A 14429-nucleotide genomic window follows, 5' to 3' on the forward strand; every position below is an offset into this window, starting at 1 on the left:
AGGTTGAGAGGCCATCAACTAATAAAACAATAAAATTACGTTATACATAAGAAGAGTGAATTTTAGGACAGTACAGCACTAGTCAGATTCCCCAAATTCGAGGTCAAACACTTGTCCTCATTTTCTGATGAGAAAACCTTGGCTGGCAGAAAGTAACTTAAGGCTGTAGAGATTGTTGGTAAACCTGAACTTATTTTTACTTCAAGACCTCTTGACCTTTTACGATTTTTGAATAATCAAAAACGTGAACTTCCAGCACAGAGAAGATAGAGTATAATTTCACCACTCCTTCAGAGGAAAAAAAATTAATAAAAGTTGGTCTTTCAAGACCATATATCAAATACATTGATCTCTTCCCGGTAACGTGACTGGAATAGCAAATTTGGTGACCAGAATTCTTGAGTGAATGAACCTGTGTGTGTGATCAGGCATAGCTATGTGAAATATAGATAATTAAATTGCACTGAGATAGAGTGGGTCAAAGTCGGGCAAGAATTATGTCCAATTCACATGCACACATATGTTTATTGCAGCACTATTTACAATAGCAAAGACTTGGAACCAACCCAAATGTCCATCAATGATAGACTGGATTAAGAAAATGTGGCACATATGAACCATGGAATACTATGCAGCCATAAAAAAGGATGAGTTCATGTCCTTTATAAGGACATGGATTAAGCTGGAAACCATCATTCTGAGCAAACTATCGCAAGGACAGAATACCAAACACTGCATGTTCTCACTCATAGGTGGGAATTGAACAATGAGAACTCTTGAACACAGGGTAGGGAACATCACATACTGGGACCTGTCGTGGGGTGGGGGCTGGGGGAGGGGTAGCATTAGGAGATATACCTAATGTAAATGACGAGTTAATGGGTGCAGCACACCAACGTGGAACATGTATACATATGTAACACGTTGTGCACATGTACCCTAGAACTTAAAGTATAATAAAAAAAAATAAAAAAAAGAATTATGTCCAATTATATATGGGAGATACATACTTTTTTTAAGAGGTGACAGACACATTCTGGTTTCAAATCGAACAGCATGCACTGATCTTGAGCCACATTTGTGTGATTCTGGGTCACTACTTTTGGCTTTTGAATCGTTAAATTAGTGCTTGCAAGCAAAAGGAGGCTATCCCTTAAAAGTAAGAAACAATTGTTCACCGATGAATAGATTCCATGTGAATGGGCTTCTTGTATATTAAACTTCTGACATTTTATATGTGTTGATATAACGTGATTTTTTTTTTTTAAGTATAGGCAGCTTTTCAGATTCACAAAGAGGTACTTTAAGCTAAAAAGGTTAAGACCATCAGAAATGTAGACTGCAGGAACTGAGAAGCGTTTGTTAGAATATTATGTGATATAATTAGTATAAAAATAGTATATATTTTATAGAGGGATACACACCAAACTCCTCGTTAATGGTAACCTTTAGGGAGAGAAGAGAGAATTTAGGGTGAAGGAGGAGAAGTAAATGTCAAAGGGAACTTAAGCATTATGGATCATTTATCTTTTTTTTTTTTTTTTGAGACAGAGTGTGTCTCAAAAAAGACTTGGAACCAACCCAAATGTCCATCAATGATAGACTGGATTAAGAAAATGTGGCACATATACACCATGGAACACTGTGCAGCCATAAAAAAGGATGAGTTCATGTCTTTTGTAGGGATATGGATGAAGCTGGAAACCATCATTCTGAGCAAACTATCGCAAGGACAGAAAACCTTGCCCGGGCTGGAGTGCAGCGGTACGATCTCGGCTCACTGCAACCTCTGCTTCCCAGGTTCAAGTGATTCTTCTTCCTCAGCCTCCCGAGTAGCTGGGATTACAGGCGCCTGCCACTACGCCCAGCTAATTTTTTGTGTTTTTAGTAGAGACAGGGTTTCACCATGTTAGCCAGGCTGGTCTCGAACTCCTGACCTCGTGATTCGCCTGCCTTGGCCTCCCAAAGTGCTGGGATGAGAGGCGTAAGCCACAGAGCCCGGCCTCTCTCTCTCTCAACAAGGTAACATCACTCATATATTTAAATTTTAATTTTAAAATATAAAAGTCAATGGAGACATTGGTTTTGGAGCAAGGAAGTGAGCCAAGGAAACTAAACTGTGGAAGCAGATAAAATCCAGAAAAACTTACATCTTAGGAAGACTGCAGAGAGAAGGGAATAGTAAGGCAACAATTGTTCATAGGCCTGAGGTGCCTTGTTTATGAAATGCCAGTTTCATATTTGTGTCCTTATGACCCATTTTGACCTTGCTGACTTTGAGGCTTAGTTTTCTCTTCAGCCCAGCTCTGTCAGAGTGGCTGCCCCTAAACAGCATCGGTAAGTATGTTCTCTTTCCTGGCACTGGATTATTTTGAGAGTCTTTGTCAATGTTGGCCAATGATTTTGACCTTCTTCCAATAGATTAGGTTTATGCCAGTTCATATGAGTCCAGCATTTAATCGGCAGTCCCAGGAAAATATCTGAGGCACTGTGATATAATTACTTTTCCCTAAGTGTTTATTTTGAAAAATGTTAAAGCTACAGGAAAATTAAAAAGAATAGCTTAATGATTTGCACTGTGTATCCTTTACTTAGATTCACCAGTTTTTAACATTTTGGACCATTTGCTTAATCTGTCTACATGTATTTACATATTTTTGTTTATTTTTTGTTCAACATTTATAGGTAAGCTACAGAGATTATATATTTCACCATTAAGGATTTCAACACGTATCTCAAAGAACAAAGTTGTTCTCCTGTATAACCTCAATATCATGAATATACATATAAATTTTAACAATGATTCATAATATTATCTAATATATAATCCACCTTTAAATTGCCCTAGTGTTTCCCAAATGTCTGATATGTGTATTTAAAATATCCATCCATGGTCCCAATTAAGATCACACACTGCAGTAGGTGGACCTATCTTTTTAATTTATTTATTTGTTTTTTTTTTTGAGAGGGAGTCTTGCTCTGTTGCCCAAGCTGGAGTGCAGTGGTGCGATCTCGGCTCACTGCAAGCTCCGCCTCCCGGGTTCACGCCATTCTCCTGCCTCAGCCTCCCGAGTAGCTGGGACTACAGGCGCCCGCCACCTCGCCCGGCTAATTTTTTTTTTGTATTTTTAGTAGAGACGGGGTTTCACCGTGTTAGCCACGATGGTCTTGATTGCCTGACCTCGTGATCCACCCGCCTCAGCCTCCCAAAGTGCTGGAATTACAGGCTTGAGCCACCACATCTGGCCTAATTTCTTTAATCTAGAACAGTATTCCCCCAGCCTGTTTTTGTTTTTCATGACATTTTTTTAAGAGTTGAAGAGTCTAGAGCATTTGTCTTGTAGAATGCCTAACATTCTGGATTTGATTGATTGCTCTGTCATAATTAGGTTAAGTTTAAATATATTTGGCAAGAAGACTATGAATGCTGCTGTGTTTTTCCTATTGCATCATATTAAGTGACACATAATTTCAGTTTGATCCATTACTGGTGATACTAAATTTTATTACTTTGGTTCACGGAGTATGTGTACCTGATTTCTCCATGGTAAAAAATACCTTTTTTTCTTTGAGGCCAAGAAGTAATCTGATGGGGATATTTTGAAACCATTTCCTGAATAGCCTTTTACCTAATGGTTTTAATAATCATTGATGATTCCTGTCTAAATCAGTTATTAAGTTAGGAGTTGCAAAACGGTGATTTTTAATTTTACCATTCCTTCTTGTATATAAAAGAGCTTTGCCTTTCCCTCTATACCCCTTTATTTTTGCTCTTTTGAGTATCAATATGGCTCATGGATTTTTATTTTTTGTCCAAAGTACTTTAGCCTGTTATTATCATTCTCTGTGTTGCTCAAATTGTTCCAAATTGAACTGTAAGAACCCCTGACGCTGGTGCCTGTGTCCCCAGTTGTCTTTGAGCATTTCCTTACTTTTTGGCACAGGTCTTTCCTTTATTTTGAGATGGAGTCTCACTCCATCACCAAGGCTGGACTATAGCGGCATGATCTTGGCTCACTGCAACCTCCACCTCCTGGATCAAGCAATTCTCCTGTCTCAGCTTCTCAAGTAGCTGGGATTAGAGGCATCTGTCACCATGCCCGGCTAATTTTTTATATTTTTAGTAGAGACAGGGTTTCACGATGTTAGCCAGGCTGGTCTCGAACTCCTGATCTCAAGTGATCCACCCGCCTCGGCCTCCCAAAGTGTTGGGATTACAGGTGTGAACCACCGCGCCCAACCTGGCACAGATATTTCATACTTACATTGTACATTCCCTGTCCCAGACCTGGAATTAGCCACTTTGTGAGGAGAATTTTTGAGATGATCTTTTAATCTATATTCTCAACAAAGAAATAGTTAAGTAATTTATAGTACACAGGGAGTGGAATGTTATGCATCCAATAAATTTAGGATTATAAATTTTAAATTAACAAGCTGAATCTTAAAATTTTACTCAGTATTATGTCAGTGACATTTTTCTTTTTTCAAGAGATGGGGTCTCGCTCTGTCACCCAGGCTGGAGTGCAGTGGTGCAATCATGGCTCATGGTAACCTTGAACTCCTAGGGTCAAGTCAACCTCCCTCAACCTCCCGAAGTACTGGGATTATAGGCATGAGCCACCCTGGCCAGCCCTAGGAAAAGAAAACTTTTAAAACCACCAGAGGTGTCACAATCAAAAGATAAACATGTATCTTTTCAAATGCCATTAAATATTTGTACAGTCATATCAAAAATGTCACTATTATTTTGTAATCTGTTTTTTCATGTTTTAAAACACAAAATATTGCAATAAAATGCATATACCTTTTAAATGTTCATATTTAAAAAGACATCATTAGTATTTTGAAATAATGATGGAAAACATTTTGAATATTACAAATTAAAATTTGTTAATATGTTGTATTTAACTGGAACATATTAAAGATTACATAGTATCTGTTGATCATAATTCTTTTTAACCATTCTACTCTTGTTGGATTGAGAATCCTGAAATACATATGAATAGTTCCTCATTCACAATGGCCATCTATGTCGTGAATCTTGACCCTGGCTTTGTGTGATTAACAAGTTTTCATTGCAGTGGCCAGTGACTTTCAAGACTTTTCCTAAAAGGAGTAGAGATAACTGAATTCAGAGAGATTATTTACAGATTTTATGTTGGAAACTAGAAGAATCCATCTGGCTAGGGAAGGACATCTTCTCCCCCAAATTAAAATTTACAATCTGGAATGTCTTCTTCCTTTGTGAATCCTGCAGATTCTGTGTGCTTGCCTGAATTTTTGTCCCTTGTTCTCAGAAAATAATTAGAGCTTTGCAGAATTGTGTGGAGGCAACTCTGACTGTAGCTTTCTCTAGCCCTTCCTAGGATGGCCTTGCTTCCCTGACAACCATGGAAATGGGTCTCAATTCCACAGTCAGAGTCTGACCAATTTCTTACCTTTTACTATACACAAGATGGTTTCTAAGTTTTTAAGCCAATTATAATTTCCATATCAGATCATGGAAAAGAAAGACATGATTAAAAAAGAAATGAAAGAGTCTTGGTGAGGGAGGAGACATCGTAAAGTGAGAGAAGCTCCTTACAAGTCTTTCAACTCTCACATCTATTTAGATGCAATTACAGCCCTGCAAAGAATACCGGATCAATTTAAAGCTTGAAATCAAATAGTTACAGGATTTAAGTCAATATTTTGGTAGATGACATTCAATAAAAATATAAGTTAGATAAACTACATCAATTAAGACCAACAGCAACAAGCTTTTCATGAGTAAAAAGAAAAACTCAGGTTGGCCCCAGCCCTGGAGCTACCTGACCTGACAAAACTTTTTACACTCTATGTGTCAAAAAGAAAAAGAAAATGGCAGTTGGGAGTTTTAACCCAGACTGTAGGGCCCTGGCCAAGGCCAGTGGCCTGTCTCTCAAAACAACTAGATGAGGTTTCCAAAGGCTGGCCCCCATGTCTAAGGGCCTTGGCAGCAATGGCCCTGTTAGCACAAGAAGCAGATAAGCTAACTCTTAGGCAAAACCTAAACCTAAAGTTCCCCCATGCTGTGGTGACTTTAATAAATACCAAAGGACATCATTAGCTAACGAATGCTAGACTGACTAGATACCAAAGCTTGCTATGTGAAAATCTCCGCATAGCCATTGAAGTTTGCAACACCCTAAAACCCGCCACCTTACTCCTGGTATCAGAGAGCCCAGTTAAACATAACTGTGTAGAAGTGTTGGACTCAGTTTATTCTAGCAGGTCTAACCTCCAAGACCATCCTTAAACATCAGTAGACTGGGAGCTGTATATGGATAGAAGCAGCTTCACCAACCCCTGCCAAGTGACTCTGAAGAAGACGACAAGCCCTGCTCCAGTCACACCCGGAAGCTGACTGGTCCACGCACAGCCAAAGCATGAAGAAACTCACTGCAGGACTCATTTTCCTTAAAATTTGGACTTGTACAGTAAGGATTTCAACTGACCTTCCTCACACTGTTCCCAGTACATACATCAAGTCACTGAGGTAGGACAAAAGATTGCTATAGTCCTATTATTTTATGGTTATTATAAGTGTACCGGGACTCTAAAAGAAACTTGTTTGTATAATGCTATTCTATCCAACGTATGTAGCCCAGGAAATAACCCACCTGATGCGTGTGATGACCCATTTTAAGCCTCCCATGATCACAGGTTTTAAAATAAAATTAAGGACTAGTCCTTTTCTAAGGCACACAAGTAAAGTAATAGCTGGGACAGAAGAAAGAGGAGTCCCCAAGCATATAACCCTAAAATTTAATACTTGTGCCACTATCAACAGCAATCAGCTTAGAATGAGATGCGGTTCTTTAAATTAAACAAAAAAGTTACACGGCAGGAAATAAGTTTATCTGCCATGAATTAAGCTCACGTGGAAATGTAATTACTAGTCTTATGTCATCTAGACTACTTAGAAAAACGATGAAAAAGATCCTATTTAGCTCCAAAAAGGAGAAGGCAGCCCCTCCTGTACGAGTGGAAGCTGCAACCCCTTGAGATTAGTAATTCCAAATCCCTTAAACCCAAGGTAGAAAAACGGAGAACACGTATCTGTAGGCACCGATAGAAAAGGACTAGATCCTAGAGTAAATATCGTAGTAAAAGAGGAGGTTCGTCAACTCTCTCTGGAACCAGTATTTCAGACTTTCTATGATGAACTAAACGTGCCAGTACCAGAGACTCCAGGAAAAACCAGAAATTTGTTTTTGCAATTAACCGAGCATGTAGCCCAGCCTCTAAATGTCACTTCATGTTATGTTTGTGGAGAAACTGTAATAGGCGATCCATGGCCATAAGAAGTCCGAGAATTAGTGCCTACAGACCCGTTCCTGATAAATTCCCAGCCCAAAAGAATCACCTTGATCACTTCTAGGTTCTAAAAGTCTCAATTATTAGACAATATTGCATAGCTTAAAAAAAAAAAAAACCAAAAGGAAATTTACTCATTCTGTAGGATGACTTAGTTGCCTAGGACAAAAATGGTATAATGGTACCACAAACACAGTTCCATGGTGGAGTTCAAACCATACAGATAAAAATCCATTCAGTAAATGTCCAAAGTTGCAGACTGTTTGGGCCCACCCCGAATCCCACCGGGACTGGACGGCCCCCACTGGGCTATACTGGATATGTAGACATAGAGCCTACGCTAAGCTGCCTGACCAGTGGACAGGTAGTTGTGTTATTGGCACTATTAAACCATCTTTCTTCCTACTGCCCATAAAAACAGGAGAGCTCCTAGTCTTCCCCGTCTATGCTTCCTGGGAAAAGTGAAATGTAGCCATAGGTAATTAAAAAGACGATGGCCTCCTAAAAAAATTATACAGTACTATAGACCTGCCACTTAGACACAAGATGGCTCATAAGGATACTGGACCTCCATTTACATGCTCAACTGAATCATACGGTTGCAAGCTATTTTAGAAATCATCACTAATAAAGCCTTGACTCTTCTGGCCTGGCAAGAAACTCAGATAAGAAATGCTATCTATCAAAATAGATTGGCTCTCGACTACTTGCTAGCAGCTCAAAGAGAGGTCTGTAAGAAATTTAACCTTACTAGGCCGGGCACGGTGGCTCAAGCCTGTAATCCCAGCACTTTGGGAGGCCGAGACGGGCGGATCACAAGGTCAGGAGATCGAGACCATCCTGGCTAACACAGTGAAACCCCGTCTCTACTAAAAAATACAAAAAACTAGCCAGGCGCGGTGGCGGGCGCCTGTAGTCCCAGCTACTCGGGAGGCTGAGGCAGGAGAATGGCGGGAACCCGGGAGGCGGAGCTTGCAGTGAGCTGAGATCTGGCCACTGCACTCCCGCCTGGGCGACAGAGAGAGACTCTGTCTCAAAAAAAAAAAAAAAAAAAAAAAAGAAATTTAACCTTACTAATTGCTGTCTACACGTAGATGACCAAGGGCAAGTAGTTGAAGACATAAGGATATAACAAAACTGGCACAGGTGCCCGTACAAGTGTAGCATGGATTCGACCCTGAAGCCGTGTTTAGAAGGTGGTTCCCAGCACTAGGAGGATTCAAAACTCTTATAATAGGAGTTATAATAGTAAAAGAAACCTGCTTACTGCTCCTTTGTTTGCTACCTGTACTTCTTCAAATGATAGAAAGCTTCATTGCTACCTTAGTTCGCCAAAATGCTTCAGCACAAGTGTACTATATGAATCACTATCAATCTATTGCACAAGAAGGCATAAAGTAGCAAAAACAAGAGAACTCCTACTAATAAAAAGCGAGAGTCTCAAAGCAGGGAAATGAGGGAAGAGAGAGACCCTCTCATATTGTTTTATATTGTTTAATACTCAGAAAAGGAAAGAGAAGCAAAACTAAAGGCAGGTAGCCCGGCGCCTAGCAACCAGACCCGAAACCAAGGAACCTGACCCAAAACCAGGCCTGGGCCTGCCTGACCTAAGCCTGGTAGTTAAAATTTGACCCCTGACCTAGCAACTGTTGTCATCTATGGATTCCAGACATTGTATGGAAGGACATTGTAAAACCTCCCGTTCCGTTCTGTTTCACTCAGACCACCAGTGCTCGAAGCCCCTGTCACGTACCTGCTGGCTTGCTCAATCGATCACGACCCTCTCACGCAGACCCCCTTAGAGTTGTGAGCCCTTAGAAAGGACAGAAGTTGAGCACCTAACGAGCTCGGATTTTAAGACGCTAGCCTGCTAATGCTTCCAGCTGATTAAAGTCACTCCCTTCACTATCTCAACGTCTGAGGGTTTTTGTCCATGGCTCATCCTGCTACACCTCCATCTCAAAAGCCAGCAATAGAGGGTCAAGTCCTTCAAACATTGCATCTCTCTGATCCAGCTGGTAAAGTGTTGGGAAAAAGCTGAGTGTTGGGAGAAGCTGAGGCAAGGCTTGCATGTCTGACATAATGTAAAAGAGTCTTGGAACATGTCTGGGTCCAGGGTCTAAAACCCCTTGTGGCCTTTGGAACACCAAGCTCTGTGCTAAAGGGTGGAAGGCTACCCCGACATACCATAGTCTAAGCCCAGAGCATAAAATCCCTCGTGGCTTGGATAGAATCCAGGGCTCATGGCTCTGGAATGTGTCTAGACTTGCTGGCTCCTTGCTCCTTGCTCTGCCAGAATTGATTGTATCTTGAGTTAAAAGAACCTGCTCTCCATTATCTCAAGTAGCAGAGCAAATGCTAAACCATCACAGCTGTCAATCATGTGCTTAATGCAATGTGCCCTTTTGACCTCCACATTCTCACCACCTGTTTTTTGTTGATTACCAATGAATAGCGTGGGCTCCCAGAGCTCGGGCCTTTGCAGCCTCCACAATCACGATGGCCACTTGGGTCCCACTTTTCTCTTTCGAACTTTTTCTCAATCTTTTGACTCCACCGGACTTTGTCACCCTGATGACCTGGTGTTGGGTCTGATCCACCCCAACAGGAAAGATTCTTCATTTTCCCTTCTCTTCCTAATAATATAATCCTAAATCCATTAGGGGCTGAGCAAGCTAGGCATACATGCCAATGAAGCTGCTTAGGCCTAAAGCAGGGCACTGTAGCTTGCGTGCAATGAGGAGGTATTATCCAGGGCGAGTATTGCGGCAGTAATGGGATAGTGGCTTCTTCTAGGGGGACTGATCAAATATGTTTCATACACACAAATACACACATAAAATATATGTTTTGCTACTATTATTATTTCCTCTGATAAAAAATCAGGGTTCTTTGAAGAAATGTTTGATTCCAGTGTTGGGCAGGGCAAATACAAGATGCGCCTGGAACATCTTATATGTGTAAGTAAGGGGCGTTCAAAGAATGATGGGAACATGTTAAAGGCCACAAAACCCACACAGGAGGGGCTCCCACTTGCCAAATCTGCAGCAAACTGGTCATTAAAATAAATAATACAGTACAAACCTCTGAATGAAATAGGAAATCACAAGTCTATAGTGGCATAAATTAATAAATTGAAAGTTGGATGAAGAATGGTGTGTTTACATAGTCTCAGAGTACCTCCCCATAAAATCTTTACAAAGGAAAAAAAGAGTAATTTTGCAGTAGAGAAGCCTGGCAGGTACATCTTAATTACTGATTAAGATGTAATCCTCTTTCATCAAGGAATATTACCGGTAAGAGGACAGAATGTCATCATGTGCCCCTGCTAGGCACATGCATCACTTTTGTGGCATTCCGTCTACAACTCAGAACCTTATCATGAGGAAACATCGGAGAAAACCAAATTGGAAGGAAATTCTTCAAAGACTGACTTATAATAATCAAAAGTGTTAAGGTTATAAAAGGGCGAGACTGAGAAACTGTTTCAGACAAAAGGAGATTAAAGAGACATGACATCTAAAGGCAATGCATGATTCTAAATTTGTTCCTTTCATGCCATCCAATTAATGACACCGTTGGCAACACTTGAATCTGATATCGATGGTCATAATAAATAAAGGTTAATTTCTTGATTTTGGTAATTGGATTGTGGTTATGTAGGTAGGGGCATGTCCTTCTTGTAGGAAATACACAGCATATTCAGGGGTGTTGTGGGATCTTTAAGGAATTAGACTGATGGAGTTCAGGAGGATATGATATTAATTAATTATTCCGGTGCACCAACCCAGTCAGATTAACATCCAAAGGACTGAGCCCTGAACAAAGAGTTAAGTTACCTTTTAAGCATTTCATCAGGTGGAGGTGAGGGGGAGGGGGAGATCTGTGCAGGTGGAAGCATACTACAAAAGCAAGAAACAAAGGCACTTATTCAATTGAGACATGCATTACATCATTTCTTACTTTTCAAGGAAAAACACGTTTTGCAACTTGAGTTTAATCTGTCTAGTGACTTTGCAGCTGCACATCTAGGGAAACAGGGTCTTCACAATGCCTGGGAAGGGAGGAGAGATAAGGCTCACTAGCCACAGGAAAACAGGCAGTTAATTTTTTAAAGGACTCCAGCTCTTTCTCTTTCTCAGGGGGAACTGGGTTTTCTCACATACAACTGAGTTTTTGCTTACACACTCTTTAATTTCTTTTAATTCCTGTTTCAGGGGTGATGTAGCATTAGGTCAGCAATTTACTTTCAAATGGTTCAGTAACAAGCGGGTTCCTTATGCTATACTTGCAACTTTCTGTAAGTTTGTGATTGGATGGATGGATGGATAGATCAAAGAATGAAGTATGGAGCTAGCTTAAAAATATCTTCTGAATTATACTTTTAATATAAAAATAATTTTTAAAAATCCACATTGAAGCTCCATAGGATTTTTGTCAGTCATGCTTGTACATATTGCTGCCTGCAAACGGTGTAGTTATTCTTGACTTTTTGATAGACTTTAAGATTATTTCTCCACAAAGTTCCTCCAGATGATCTTAACTACCTGGAGATTCCTAATCTGCCTTTCCTAGAGATGCTAAGCAAGTGGGGTTTTTCATGGCTTATTTTTTCACCCATCCCCTCGTTTGGTCATCTCAGGATTCTACTGTCTCCCAGGAAGAAGAAATGATGAAGTCCTATGTGAATTTTAAATGATGTATTTATTTTATTATCTTATTCTATAAGGCAGGTAAAGTAGATCACAATAATCTCAACAATTAAGATGGAAAACCCTAAGTGAATCAAAATTAGTCAGGAAAACATAAGTGATTAAGGAGAAACTTGCAATTAGAAATATACAGAAATAAGTTCATTAAGAATTAAGCTTCAAATTTGAATCTGGCCTTCATAGGAAAAACAAATTAGGACATAAAACTAAAATTAACAAAATTCATTATATAGTTTGCACTGTCTTTCATGAAAAAGTCTGTTAATTTCTCAGAGGAACATAAAAGATTTTCATGGACATGAAGTAAAATACTTTGGCTAAGTTTTAAAATTGTGGTCCATAACCCTCTCCATATCTTCTTTGCTCTGGTCTCAAAAAATGAGATGTTCCTCCTCTTAAAAGTAATGTCTTTTCTGTTTTTCATGCCATCTTTCCTATGGCTTCTAGAACCCTTCCCCACTAGTTAATACTTAAATATATTACATAGTTCTTTCTTTACTGCGTGATTCCCCTTACGTGGTTCTCCACATCTGAGGAGACAACAAACATACCAACCATTCTTCTGTCCATGTGTCCAGTTAGTTACTTTTAATAGTGTAGAGGTCAAAAGCAAAGATTTTAGAGGTTAAAAGATGTAGATTTCAATTCTCATTCCACTACTTTCTGTGTGACGTGAGCAAATTATAGTTACTGAAATTGTCAGTTCTTCAGTTTTATGACCTAAAAGTGAGGCTAAATCTACAGATGGAAGTTTTTTTGAGAATTAATGAGTTGTTAAGTTGCTCAGAGCAGTGATTGTCACCATTCAACGTTGAATTAACGTTTGCCTCATTTCTTCCTCAGAAACTTATGACTCAGATCTTGGTGATTTCTGTCTCATCTTACGTGTATTGTTCCTGTAAGAAAGTCCTCGAAGTATGGGATATGTGGATGCCTCAATTTCTTATTTCTATGGCAAATTAAGATTTTTTCCTTATTTTTACATTCCTTTGGAAATTAAGTTTGTTTGTTTGTTTTAATTGGTTTTATGAGAGGTAAAGTTAAAATCTGGTCATCATAGCTCTTTTTAAAAAAGACATCTTAAATATTTTCCTTCGCTTCATCATATTGTTTTCTCATGATGCTAATTAGAATCATCTGACAACTTAAAAACAATTTTCCACTTATGAATCCTTTTTCTTTGCTTGTTTCTCAACTGGTACTTGTCCCTAGACCCCTCTTTGTATCCCATTCTGCAGAGCATCAATGAATTATCACACCCCACTGCAATGGCTATAATGGTTTCAGTCATCATTATACACTGATGAATATCAAATTACTCGTTTGCATTCCAATCCCTACTTGAGCTCCTGATGAGCATACATAACGGTCTGATGGATATCTTTACCTATGCTATATAAAACCTGAATTTTACAGTCCAAAATTTTATTCTTCTCTTCCTTTTACCACTTTCTGCCACCAACACCCTTTGCCATATACCCTGTCCCGATGAATCACATAACCATCTTTTCAGCCATTCCATCTCTGTCATTTCCCAACATGAGATCGCCTTAAGTATGTCATGAACCTTTAAGTTACCTGTACTTAGAGAACACATTCTATATGACTTACTGTCTCCTAGAATATGAAACAAAACTAGACAAATATTAGGCATCTATATAGTTTTTGATAATTGAGACTCCTAAATGCTTTCACGTGTCACCCAGTGCTCTCAGACTGATCAGGAACGTGTTGTTACAGGGAAGAGTAACATTCAAGGATGTGGCTGTTGGCTTTACTCAGGAGGAATGGCAACAATTGAAACCTGCTCAGAGGGGTTTCTACAGAGATGTGATGCTGGAGAACTATAAAAACTATTCACAGTAGGTAAGGATAATCTCTCTGAAAATCAGATTCTCTATTTCTGAAATGTAAAGGCTTTTAAGTGGCATAGTGGGTACAGCCTTGAGTTGTTGAATTAAGATTCTTATTTCCTTTGTTCATATGTATTTCAGCTATTGTTGCATTTCATAGGACACATCATAGTATATCCCTAGAAACCATGCCTTCCTCATTCATCAGAGGCTCTGAGAGTCCCCATACTCATCCTAAATTCTGGGATCTTCTTTGTCCCCAGCATTAATAGGCAAGTCATACACCTTCTGATAAACAGAATTTCCAAGTTTTGTGTTTTTAGTAGAGATGGGGTTTAACCGTATTAGCCAGGATGGTCTGGATCTCCTGACCTCATGATCCGCCCACCTCGGCCTCCCAAAGTGCTGGGATTACAGGCATGAGCCACTGCGCCCGGCCTAATACAGGTTTTAGCTGTGTAGGTGCACTTATATGTGGGTTTCTTCAAACCAAATGTGAATAAAATATATAGTATTTTCAGGC

Source organism: Chlorocebus sabaeus, chromosome 6 (genome assembly GCF_047675955.1).
Source record: "Chlorocebus sabaeus isolate Y175 chromosome 6, mChlSab1.0.hap1, whole genome shotgun sequence".
In the NCBI taxonomy this organism is placed as follows: Eukaryota; Metazoa; Chordata; class Mammalia; order Primates; family Cercopithecidae; genus Chlorocebus; species Chlorocebus sabaeus.